General features: G+C 32.1%; 2 protein-coding genes across 2 annotated transcripts in view; one reads left to right on the top strand and one right to left on the bottom strand.

Annotated features, from left to right (window-relative positions):
• Positions 1-14,556, bottom strand: part of Flo2 (flotillin-2) — a 704,941-nt gene that overhangs the window by 547,436 nt on the left and 142,949 nt on the right. The window lies entirely within an intron of this gene.
• Positions 1-14,556, top strand: part of LOC148277737 (glucose dehydrogenase [FAD, quinone]) — a 46,138-nt gene that overhangs the window by 667 nt on the left and 30,915 nt on the right. The gene's annotated exons all lie outside the window — the stretch shown is intronic.

Here is a 14,556-nt window from a genome sequence, read left to right as displayed (position 1 = left end):
TTTTAAAATATTTCATTTTATTTGTATTTATTACTATTAATTTCAACGCCCATAAGGCTTAACAACTTAACTAATCTTAAAAAAGTAAAATATTAACAAAACAATACAAAGAAATAAAAGAAAATACAGAATTAAAAAATACAATAAGTGTAAAAAAAAAAGTAATGAATATAGTATGCTGCACTGTATAAGAGAGAAAATATTGCATATATGATAAAAATGTTTAAAAAACCAGATAAACATATACAATTTATATATATGCAACTTTTAGATACAATATTTATTTATTTATTTATTTTTACATTTTATCATAAATACAATTTTATTTTCACTTTGCCCAGCTAACAAGGGTACATACTCCGTTTCAAGCTAGGCGATTACATTTTAATATATGATGATAGTTGACAAGTTAATAGAAAGTACAGACTAATAAAATATAAACTCACTTGTATACACATTTTGATACATATACATACACACGTACATACACATATATTAACATATATATATATATATATATATATATACACATACACATATATACATATACACACACATATATACATACATACATACAAACACACACATATGCATACACCCATGCGCATACCCATACATGCATTCATAAAACATCGACAATTTATTTAATATAATGCGAAACTTCATGATTGCCATTTGAATATATATATATTTTAAAATAATTCTTTATTTTTATATTTTATTTTTAACATCCAGTAAGCATCTCCGATCCGCGGCATGTATCAACCTTTCTGACTCCTACGACCAATGTCATTTATTTACATTTATTGTTTTATAACATAATTTATCTACAACAGTACATAATATCTGTACCTTAAAGGATAAACCTTGGGAGTCACATTATTTATTTATAAATTTATTTAAAAAAAAATAATTACATACTTAATAACAGGGAATCTATATAAAACCAATTAATGTAAAATGAAAACGGAGTGTTCTTTGTTTATGATAGTCTCCATCTAACATGGCACAGCCTGTTCTAAAATGGAGGTTTTTTGATCTTTAGAGCATAAGTAGTCCTATACTAATAAAACAATTACATAAAACAATAACATAAAAAAGTTAAACTAAAACTACTTAATTATAAATACCTAGCTAATCAAATGTAAGAAATTAAAAATATTTATTATACAAATATAAAGTAAATATATGTGCCAAGAATACGTGTTACTTAAACATAAATAATTTAGTATAACATATAATAAAACAAATATAAAGCAATGAAATACATAAAATATAGATAATTTGTTTACTAATTATATAAAGTACTACGTTTTTTGATTTACATATATTTTTCAAAAAAATCTCTTGCTACACTATTTACATGTGCAGTTATTTTTATTTTTTGTAATGTTCTAGTACTGTTCAGGAAACAAAATAGTGTGATTGTGCAATTTTCAAAACATAATAACTTTTGAACCAAATGAGATAACTTTCATCTATTGGAACTATAAATGTTAAATGGTGAATATATTGATTATAAAAGAACATATCAAAATAGCGTATCTGGGACAACTGAGGTTTTTTAGCATTATAGCAAAGTGGACTTCAGATTTTTATTTCAACATAAAAAAAGCATTTAATGACGAAAGTGGACTTCGGTATTAAGTGTTGCAACAAATTAAAATAAGAATACCAAATACTAACTGAAATCATTGTGCTATTTTTACAAACTTTTATATAAGTTATGTGTTAATTTAAAAAAAAAAAAATTTAAAGAGACATTTGCGTTCTTATGATTTAAGCAAATATTTCATTTTGAGGGGCCATTTTCAACGAGTTGTAAATAACTCACTATTAGAAAATGGGAAAAAAGTTGGGGTAGAGTGTGATTCGAACCACGGACCTTTGAGCCGTGAGTGCGAGACACTAGCCACGGGACTACAACCCGATTTAATGGATAATATAGCTACCCAATATAATATATCACGAAGTTACGTCGTCTGAGTTGATTTCATAGATGAGAGTTGTTGTATCACACAGAACCACATAAAAAAGAGCAATTTATAGCATATATCAATTACATTATATAATTTATCTACTTTGTAGGTATAAACAATTTTTTTTTATAGCTTACCTGTAAATAAAATCACCGTTTGCCACTGGTCGGCAGTGAACCTGTCAATTGAAATAGTAACGTATCCCAAACTCTATGATACCAAAAGCCCTGTGTTGACTTGGGATACATTAAAAACATCCACCACATACCTGAATCCGTTGTAAAGACTGAATGCATTTCTTCGTATGCACTCAAAGAAGCGAGGAAGTTTATTTTTCTTTATGAATTGACTATATTTCTTCCTCTGCACAAATAATTACATTTGGAACTTTCAAAGTCCCTTTCACTGGCGCTCAAATTCCCCTCACATTAGGGATAAGGGGAGGAAAAAATAAAATAAAACAAATACATTCTGTTGGGATACAACATAATGGAAAGTGGAAGAATAAATATAAGAAGTGATAGAATGTGAAGAAACATTCACATTCTATCACTTCTTTACAATATTTTAAATAATTCCACTCCTCTCTTGAGCTCTTCTAACCTTTATCACAACATGGACTATCTCTTTATTCTAGTAACGAGAGAATCCTTTTAATACCCTTTCACCGCTCTAATTTTCGTGCCTCCTTTTTCACAGTAGTAGCTGCTCAATTGTGGAATAATCTACCCACTAATGTTAGAGACGCTCCTTATTTATTTGCGTTTAGATCAAGATTAAAATGTCACTATTTAAATATTTGAGTTGTTCCTTTCTCCTTCTTCTTTCCTTCCCATCTCCTCTCCTATCTTCATAGTTTAGTGTTGATTTTTTTTATAGTTACTTTTTACTTTTAATTTTGAATAAAATCATAAAATAAAGTATAATTCCTTAGAATATGTCCATGTACTTACTTGTAATTTTCTCAAACTGAACAGTTTGGGTCGGTAGGAAGAAATTGCCTTAAGGTAACATTCTTACCCTTAAATGTATACATATTTATTTATTTCGACGGCTTACGCCTTTACCAAGTACAAAATAATATTAAAAAACAATTATAATGTAACAAAATACAAAACACCTGTAAACAAGAGAAGAAAATATAGATACATACAATCAGAAGGATATAAAGAAATAACAAAGGAAAATTAAACAAGAAATTATAGCATAGGTATGTAGCAAATTAACAATAAAGAAAGAGTTTAAACATAAGAAATAAAAATAAATAAACATAGTTATAAATATAAAAATAAATAATAACATAAATAAGAATTCCATATAAACAACATGCAGCACTTTTTCGTTCTTTAGTGATAATAATGACGCAATTTTTTGTTGTTTTTATGTTTAGTACTAAGAAATGTTAGGAAATCTTTTTTTTATACATTTAAGTGGCAAAGAGGCAAAAATGACAATGCTATACTATGTTTGTTTTATTCAACTTCAACGAACAACAGAGGCACAATGATTATTATGCCGTTGTTATTTCTGAAAACATTTTTAATTAGACGGTACAAGTGATTAAACACTGACGATACTGAAAAACGATGGTTACACAAAAAAATAAAAGAACTTTAAAAATCAATCAAGGGAAAAATAACCATTCAAACAAGAACATGTGCTGGCCATCTATCAGCTATCACGAGCCTCTCAGACTCTCCGCGACTAATTTCACGATGGAAAGCAGTCAATAACCTCTTTGGTTTGAGACTCTTGCAACATTTCCACGGTTCTAGCATTATATCATATATTTTCGTCCTATTTATTTTATTTATACTTTTACATTGTTTGTATTCTATTTTTTATACAGAATAATGTTCCCTCACTGGGGTTCCCGTGCCGAGGGAAACATTTAACAAAATGTGAAACATGCCTAAAATTAATTATTTGACAAAGTTAACATAATAATAATAAAAATACGTAATTAATCTAATCAACCTAATTAACATTAACATAATAAACAGTACAAAAAAAAATGTTTGTCACAAGAGGCAAAATTAGCAGTTCACAACGGAGTCCTGGTCCCGACCCTGATGTACGGGAGCGAAGTATGGACTTGAAAAACAGGGATGAAAGTAGGCTGAATGCTGTCGAAACGCGATCTCTCAGGCGAATGTGTGGTAAAACTATGTACGATAGATGCACGAATGTTGAGATCCGTACATTATGTAAGGCTGAGACAAGCATTATCGACAAAATCAAGAAAGGAGATCTGCGCTGACTTGGACATGTGCATAGAACGAATGGACAGCGAAAGAACGGCTAAGAATATTTACAATGCAAATGTTTAAGGATGCAGAAATAGAGGAAGATCGAGAAAGACATGGCATGACCAAATCCAACGAATACTTGAAGATAGACATGTCAAAAGTCGGAATAATCGGCGCGCGTGCATGAGAAGATGTATGAATGTAGAGGAAGCGAGATCTGTATGCAAAGATAGAGTGATGTGGCGTTCTATCCTCTCTGCCTACGCTTACGGGGAAACGGCGTGATGGTTTGTTGTTGTTGTTGTTTAATTGATTGATTTATTTTGTTAGGTAAACTAACAGTATGTACACATATGTTGCCAATTTCTTTAAATATTAGTGTAAGAAACTCAAGCACACACCAAAAAATTGTTTACACTTAATACAATAATTTAAATTATGTTCAATATAATAAATGTAAAAGAAACGAAATGAAAAAATATGCATATAATAATAATACTAAAGTTAAATATCTGCTTCTCTCAAAATTTCTATAATTTTTGACCTAAATTTACATACATTGTCACAAAAAATATCAGCCTCGGTAAATATATTGTTATATTGGTCGCATATTCTAGGTATTATAGATAGTTTAAAATAGTTTGTTGACGCGTTTTCAGTGTGAAACAGAAGATTTTGTCTTGTCGGTCTAGATGGCACACGGAATGAAAGTCTTTCAAGTAGGTTTGGAGAATCAATTTTATTATTTATTAATTTGAATAAAAATAACTGGTCTAACATTATTCTTTGAATTTTAAGAAAGTTTATTCCATGGTACTGCATACTTTCAGCATGATTAGAAAAGTTAATGTTTAACCGGTAGTCGACCTGCTTAAAAAAAAATTGTTGGACCCTTGCTAGTCTATTAATACTTACATTATAGTAAGGTGACCAAATAGGAGTACAGTATTCTAGCTGGGGACGAACAAATGTTTTGTAGAGTTTTTCATATGTCTCTGCATGTTTAAAAGGTTTTGATACTCGCATAATAAGTCCGACCATTTTATATGTTTTTTTTAGGACTGATTCAATATGAATATTAAACATTAGAATTGATTGAGAAATGATTCAAATTGTGTTGTTGATTTGAATTAACTCGTTTGTCAGGTTAAATTTACTAATTATTGAATTGTATTACATGGTTGTAATTTATTTACGTTTATAAGTTATTCAATGAATCCTTTGTAAAGAATATATCAAACTAAACTAAAATAATCTATCTCTCGATCTAAAACTGCCAGTATTCAAATAAATCAAAGTGTTATTAAAAACCGTTTTATCATGGTTTGCGCATTCGTTACGACACTCGCCTCGCCCGTGCTGAGCACAAAAACCGTGATACAATTATCCATTTCACGTGCCGGCGCAAGCGACGCCATTTCGCAACGCGACAGTAATTCAGTCTTGTTCAGGGCCCGAGGTCTGGGTCTCATTTCTCAACATGACGAGGTTGGCAAGGTGACAGTCATGGACACCAGGAACATGGAGATTTTGAAGAGTTAGAAAAAGATGGAATCGCCAGGCGATTTGAGATAAACAGCATTAAGTCTATCGTCTGGAGTACTTTCACATCTTTAGCTTAGAATTCAGAAGGATTTTGGCTGGTTTGATATTCTTGCACAAATAAATATCTTACTTATAGATGCCCAGCATATCCTTGCTCCGATAAATTTTAATGTACCTCGCCGTAACTTGCGTACCAATCCTGTCTTCGCTGTGAGAAATTATAAAACTAACATCGGATTCTTTTCCCCTCTGCCAAGGATCCTCAGAACAGTGAACGAAATCTCACTAAACGGTACTGTCAATGTGTTCCTACAGCAAGGGCAGACATTTAAGAAGCAAGTGGTGTTGTCTCTCCTGACTCGCGATGTCACACTTGCCATTTCCGCCTAGATTATGCTATATTAATATCCTTTGTTAATTATACACTTTGTTAATTTAAGTAGATTTTAAGAATGTTTAGATTAAGCATTACTCATTAATGCTAATCTATTAGGGCTTACTTAAGCCTGCTAATTGGCTTTAAAAAAAAGGAAATATTAGTTGCAAGTTCATAGGCATGGACCTTTTTTAAAAATATTTTTATAGCACTTCGTGGTTGTTTATTCCATGAGTAAAATAAAAACTTTTTCGACAATGTTTTGAGTATGTCCAAATGTTTGCAGGCTGGATTTCCTCCCTAGGGAGTTGTTCAGATCTAAATTTGTTGCAACAGAGGAAAACATTTTTGGGAAGCGAATATGTAAGTCTAGGCATTAATTAACAGGGCTGATGACCTGTCGTTGGCTCGTTTAAGGGGCCATTCTGCCTATGTTTAAACATCCTCATTTCCTACACTCTTCCATTTGTTTACTTTTGCAAAGTAAAAGAGCCGAAACCTTTATCATGTGGGTGATATTCATCCAGCTGATGAAACAATTCGCCTACTAGGCAACGCCTGAAAACAATTCTACAATTCAGGTCAATGACAGGTCATAAGCCCTGTAAACGCTCGAATATCCATAATCCTGAATTTGAAAAAATTCTACCTCATCTCTGTAGGGATATTAATAAAAAATATATACCTACTCCCCCTTGGGAGAAATCCAGATTTGTATATGTACAAAATACACGTACCAAAAATAATGTTGTGTAATTCTACAATTCTTATCAACTATAAAAAAAATATTTGACAAAACAATCGCATATAACGTAATGCGTATTCTTGGCTATCTTTAATATACAGTTTTTTAAATTGTATAATTAAACAGTCGTTATAACGAGACGAAACTAACTAGATAAAAATAATTTAAAAAAGAAATCAAAGTCATTTAAAAACATTTTTGGCAAAAAAAGTCCAGGGAACCTAAAATTCCAAGATTTTCATTTTGAATTCAAGCCATTGCACAACACTATATTAATTTGTATTCTCCGTCACATACGTGACACTTGTTATTAAATGTGAAGATAGCATTATTAAATTCGTGCTACAATATATATTTTTTAAACACTAATCGGCATAGCTTGGTAATGCATAGGGCACTCCATTGGGAAAACACATGCATGAACGTGTCCCATCCAAGGAAATGCGTGATTTTTAGGAAAACACATGAATCAATTTATAGTGTTATTATGTTAGTGAACTTGTTAAAACTTCATTTAAAATATCCTTAGAGTATTCACATTAAATATTGAATTCATTGATCGGTGCACCTGGTATAACTAAAACGCATAAATTTAAACAAATTACCGCAACAAAAATGAGTTTTTTACCCAAAAAACTTGACGTACGTCTAGCTTGCATCACTGCTAGCAAAGAACTGCGGTTTGCAGGTAAATCCGTTTTGTATTGTGGCGCTGATATGGAATATATTTTTTGAGACAGTAGTTTTGGCTGGGAGACGATAGGAATCATTCTATCGTCCTATCCCTAATTTTTGTTGAATATATCAGAATGAAGTAAGTGATATAACATAGAAACATTTTCAGCGTTCTAACTCTGCATTATACTTCTGTAAAAAGCGATAATACAAAAATACACAATATAAAAAACATTAAAATTACTTCCTACAGCTTAACTTATGGGAACAAAATATGTCAAATGTCCACCAGTTTCAATGAAAATAATACTTAAATCGATGGAATAAAAGATCAACAGCAACACGACCGTAGTAAAAGAAAGAGTGACAAATTTTTGGCGAGATTCAGCTATTTACTTCGCAAACTTACCGTGAAATTTGCGCTTAAGTTCAAATTACAAAGACGTTGGCAAAGCTATGAGATAAAAGGCTTCTAAATAAACTTTCTATTTGCAGAAATAAATTTACGTACTAATTTCAAAGGATCATCGCGTCGTGTCGTCTTTATTAATTTTCAATACAATGCAGGTCAGTTATTAAAGTCAGTCATTGGTTTAAAAGGGTCGTCCTCAGTAAAAAAAGAAAAGTTCTTCTAGCGACAATTCTTGGCGGAACTGCTTTTTATTATAATATTGAAAATACGTATATACACATATCTAAAGGAATATATATTTTTTTATTAATAAATTTTATAAAGAGTACATGTTTTTGTAAAATTCTAAGCATATCTACTTTTACACATCTAGTTAATGTTATCACTGTAACTCTCCAAAAAAGAGACTAACTCTTGTGCTTGGAGAGTGATTTACACTGTTTTAGTTGTTTAATTATAAAAGTTTATATAATTTTAAATATGAGGACATGAGAAAGAAAAATAAAAACATAGGATATATAAAGAAAAAACATAAAACAATAATACATTCATACTAATAAAAATTTTATGTTGTTTTTACACGTGTTCAAAAAATTTCTTTAGATTAACTTTAAATTTATTTATTGATGTATTATTTTTAATAGTTTTTAGTTAATTGGGAAGATTTTCATTATTACATAAGAATTTGTTTAGTCATTCACCAATCTGACGATGTCGGTCTCGAGGAAACCCGGTCATTGGTGAAAATCATAATCAAAAGTTAAATTTAATTTATTACGTATTTTTATTACTGCAAATCAGTTTTACGCTTCCGGTGCCAGAGCCGGGGAAAGTGGAATAAAAATTAAAATAATAATAAAAAAATATATGTGTACATTGTTATTATTAGAGCACACATGAGCATATGTTTATGTGTGCCCTATTTCAAGATCTGAAATATAAATATAATATATATGTATATGTCTAAGTGAAATCACACCCTCTAACACCGTTTTCAAGGGCCTTCCTATCAATTTCAGTCATACAAAAAATCTTTTTTTTTTTTAATCGAGTAGATTTATTTATTTTCAATTTCATAAAACGCAATTTAATTATACTACATTCATTGCCTCACACTGTGAGTTTGGCAAATTATATGGAGGGCTTGTTCCCTTATTGTCATTTTTCCTCATGACCAAATTGCAATTACATGAACAGTGGCAAAAACAGTTTTTACTTGCATAATCTACCTACAAAAATCAATCAACTACCATTATAATATTTAATATAAGTTTAACAACTTTAATTTAGATAACTATCATAATTATTTTTTAAATTACTTATCTCTACTGGCGCGGCGCCCTTCATACAATTCACTGAAATATGAAGTCCATAATTCCGCAATTAACACCGCTTATATCAAAGTTATTAACTTATTCAATTTAATCTAGTCACAGTGAATGGATTGCAAGTACTTTCTACATTTATCAATTATATTATAACATATATAAATTATACAGACAACATTACTTCCCTTTTATAGGGAAGGACAGTACAAAAATATTAGTTCAGTTCATACCCAGAGACATTGGGTTCCTTTGATGGCAGATGGACGCTCGAATATTGCGTTGTTTGCTGGTTCGCAGATTTGGCGTTGCTATTGTGTTATCTTCAGCTACTTTTCCACCGAACCCCAATACAAATCAATGCAATTACCTACCTTGTACTGGGATTCTTGGCACATTAATGTTCGAACTTCTCTCTCGCGGCAGGCTCTATCAGATTCTGTGATCAGATCGGCACTTGCCGGTTTCTTGATTATGAATTCATGCGTTTACACGACACAGTGGATTGGAATTACTAATTGATAATTAAAATGACTTGTTACGGTCTGAGAATATTTAAATCACATGTACGTTAGGTGACAGTTCAGTTGTTGTTGGGCCGGAGAGAAAAATATTGAACCCACAGAAGGATAATTACAACATCTTTACTAGGGCTCAGTAGGTAGCAATAAACAAATATATAAAAAAAATACACAATAAACATAGTACATGTGGCGTAAACAATAATTAAACAACTATTCTAAATCAAGACTTTTTTTCTTCTCATTAGCAATCTAATATTTTTTTCTGATTTCACATGCGTGGCATTGTTGATTGTTGATTATTGTTTTCCCTTCCTTGACTGACTCTTCGGATCCAATCGGATCCGTGAAAGCGCTTCTACACGCTGGCCAATACGTTGGCAAACACGTATTGGCAAACGTGTATAGAGGGGTATTTGTGGCTGGCTGAAACATTCGCTGGCACATATCCTTGCGGAAGATCCGTCTATTGTCGATTTTGCGATCCAGACCAAAGGGCGCTGGTTGAACGCTGGTGAAGGTGTCCACACGTTGGCCCAGCTTTTAGTACGCTTCGAAGTACCAGAGAGGGCGCACGTGATTTTTTGTGCGCTTTTGATGTCCGCATATTGGCTGGCACGGACAGATACTCGCCAACGTGAGTGCAGATGAGCGATTTCCCTGCCAATAAGCGCGCTAGCGTACTGGCTGACGTATTGCAACAGCGTGTATGCCCGCAACCACAAGCCGGTTCAACATTTATACAAATATTTGAACACACTCAAATCATTATCGAAATTTGGTATAGAAAATCCTGAGTAGGTACCACATGCCCTGATCAATGTTTACAATAAACAAGCAATCGAGACGATAAACTTCTCGGGAGAAAGTGTGTGGGAATAATATCGCCAATAGTAAATTGCAACTGTCATGATTTATGCAACGGTATATGCATAGTTTATTTCAGACTGCTCTAGATTGTGCCTTGTGCCTGTCCGTAGATACGAAGCGAGAGTCGAACCCGAAGGCTATGTTTGTAATGCGCGCCTTGGCGATTTAGTATCATAAATACCTATGTAAAATCAGGCCTAATTAAAATGAAATTGATGCGTAAGTGTAGATTACCCGTGCAACATTCAGTCGCAATACCTTATAAAGACATATTCTTTCATACACTCAATCATTCCGGGCGGCAGAAACGTGGCAACGCCCTGGCAGGCTCTTCTGTATCTGGGACCCCAGACCAGAGAACCAGGGTGTCACCGTGTTCCATCGAACCGCTTCCCATATAATATCTTAAAATGTATTCTTCATGACATCACATAATTCGTTCATTTTTTTCTCGCATGTGTACATTCCAAGTCACAATTTTGTAATCTTCCATTTTCCTCATAAAAAAAAAAAACATTTATTTTAAATCATTTCCACCGTTTGTATTTTTATCCTAATATAAATATAAATTTTTATAAAGCGCGCCCAGCGCCGGCGGTGAGCCAAGAAACTAGCCGATTATTCCAGCTTATTTTTTCATACAAATAAGTATACTATAATTTGAATGTATTAACCCCAGTGCGGGTTTTTTCTCCTAGCTCAAACTTACAGATTACACAAATTATTTGAAGATTCTTGATTTGGAAAACAGTATTTCAAACATTATTTCTTAAGGACTATTTTTCTTTGAGATGGTACTTTTGACATAAGACCATAATTACTTTCATGCGTCATATTGCAGGACATATGGCGCTCCACGCGGCCGTTTTTAGCACTATTAATTACTAGAACAGTTCGGCCAGTTGACATTTCAATTGAATACCTAATATCGACTGAATTCATAGTGGTATTTTTTATTTATTTTTTAATGAATTATATATTAAAATAATGGATAATATATCTATATAATATAATATATCACGAAGTTACATATACGTTTCAGTTGATTTCATGGATGAGAGTTGTTGTATCACACAGAACCACAGAAATTTATAGCATGTATAACTTACATTATATTATGTACCTCCTATGTAGGTACAAATATATTATATTTTTTTATAGCTTACCTGTAAATAAAATTTACTTTCGCCACTGACAAATACACCATAACGAAATATTTATTTCACCCTGTTTCCGGCAGTCACCCTCAATTTAATATTTTCTGACTTTACATCCCTAGTAAACGTTTCATATTTTCAAACAACTTCCTCGTTGAATAATGCTGTTGTAACGCTTCAAACTAACAGCTTTCAAGCCGTTCCGTTGTGTCTTGAGTAAGACCTATACTTCACGAAACAAATCAATTACATCAAAAACAATTATCTACAACTCGTCTACTTTTTCTAATTAAGTCTGCTCCGATACGCGGGCGTAGATAGATTGAAAAAGCCACGCAAGTGATTTGCTCTGTCGCTTCCTACCGACATGTCGGTAGGAAGCATTTGTAATGCATATTGTGTTAACATGCGTTAATACCAGTCGGGAAGAATCATACAAAGATATGTTTTCATGAAGTTCCGCAATGACCGTACTCACTTCACTGACTCTAATTAAAAAATATATTTTTTAATCCATTTCAACAGGGAGGGAAAACATTTTTGAGGAGGAAATATGGAAGTTTAGGCCTTCACAGGGCTTATGACCTGTCATTGGCTGGTTTAAGTGGAAGGAACTTTTGTGAAGTAAAAGAGCTTTTGTGAAGTAAAGTCAACAGATGGAAGAGTTGAGGAAATACGGATGTTCAAACATGGGCAGAATGGTGAATGTTACACAGTGTGTAAAGTGGCCACTTAAACCAGCCAATGACAGGTCATAAGACTTGTAAATGTCTAGACTTCCATATTCCCCTCTCAAAAATGTTTTCTTTCTTTGTTGAAATAAATTTAAATATTTACAATTCGTTAAAAAAGGTCATTAAAATTGAAATATTTGGGTAAATTATAAAAACACTAATATTTTTTTTTTTTTAAAACTAGCGGTGTCTACAAATATTTGTACACACTAAAAGAATAATGTTAATACGCAATTAATTCCTTAAAATTCAAAAAAAAAATAACTACTCTTACCAGCAAAGTTGGGAAGAGCTTTAAAATGCGGCCGCCCACAGAGTGAGATGAATCTATTAATTCATTTGATATTCATTTTAATTATGTCCATTAATATTATTTGTGCTTCATGCATGTGTCGATGCACGTGTTTTCAAAGATTAAAAAATAATTAAGATGCTTGTGCGTTAAGAAAGATATAAATTAATAAAAGTATTCGAGACAGCGCAGCGATGCGTGAATGCACGTACATACTGTGTGTTATTGTAGAAGCATGAGCAATAGATATAATGTTTGTGTATAAACTTATTTATCGGTAATCGGATTTTAAATTATTTATTAACGTATTACAACAGAGAAGAAGAACATTTTAGAGATGGTAACATAGAAGTATAGGCATCTACAGGGCTTATGACCTGTCATTGGCTGGTTTAAGTGGAAACTTTACACACTGTAACATTCACCATTCTGCCCATATTTGAACATCTATATTCCTTTATTTCTTTCATCTGTTGATGTTTGTGAAGTTAAAGAGCTGAAGCCCTTATTTATGCGGATGAGATTCATATATTTGAATTTTTTCACCTAAATAAACTAACTGAAGGGGTCAACACTGTTCTGGCATCGAGACAACACTATTACGTAGGCAAAAAGGTCTACAACCTTTTGCCAGAACCATGGAAAGACGGGAATGTTGTCAAGTTGCTGAAGGTGTTGACCTCGCTCTTTCATAACATTGGTCGTAGGGAGTCAGAAAAGTTAATGCATGCCACGGATTGGAGATTCTTACTGGATGTCGGAAATAAAATATGAAAATAAATAATAATTTTAAAATATATAAATACAGATGGCAACCATGAAGTTTCGCATTATAAATAAATTGTCTATGTTTTATGAATGTATGTATGTGTATGCGCATGGGTGTATGTACGTGTGTGTGTATGTACATGTGTATATATGTGTGTATATATATATATATATATATATATATATATATGTATAAATGTGTATGTAATGTATATGTATCAAAATTTGAATACGAGTAATTTTATATTTTATGAGTATGTGCTCTCTATGAATATGTTAACTATTATCATTTATCAGAATGTAATGGCCTAGCTTGGAACGAGGTATGTACCATTGTTAGCTGGGCAAAGTGAACGTAAAATTGTATTTTTGATAAAAGGTGTAAATAAATAAATAAAAATACTAGACAACGCCTGAAAATCTTGTTTTTGCAAATTCTATACTTCTTCATGGACCAGGTGGATTTACCAACAAAACTAAAAAAATTGTTATTACCTTCTCTAAAATGTTCTTCGTCTCTGTTGTAATATGTTTATATTAACAGTTCCCCTGGGAGTTAAATCCAGTCCTTGTCTACATAAATTTGGACAAACTCAAAATATTGTTTAAATGTTATATTTTTAAAAGAAAATAGTGTAAAAGCGAAATTATATTTGAACAATGAAAAAATTTAAAGTAGCCAGTATTTTAATGTCGATTAAAGAAAAGGCAACGAGGAACTTAAGCCCTACGGGAAATTGGATACAAAAAATGTATTTTGCGAGCGGTAAAAAATAAAGCTTTAAATTGTACGGAAAAGTTTCTTGAAAATGTACGTGGTCGTTTAGGCGAATTGATCATGTCCAATCAATGTAATCCCGATGGTTATGCCTGTTGGAAAGGCTACCGCTATGCTGAACAACATCGCT

This window comes from Micrasema longulum, unplaced genomic scaffold (assembly GCF_059751315.1).
Source record: "Micrasema longulum isolate JH-2025_06_02 unplaced genomic scaffold, ASM5975131v1 h1tg000987l, whole genome shotgun sequence".
Classification (NCBI taxonomy): domain Eukaryota; kingdom Metazoa; phylum Arthropoda; class Insecta; order Trichoptera; family Brachycentridae; genus Micrasema; species Micrasema longulum.
The sequence above is the reverse complement of the archived record's forward strand: the minus strand, read 5'-3'. Positions and strand labels throughout refer to the sequence as shown.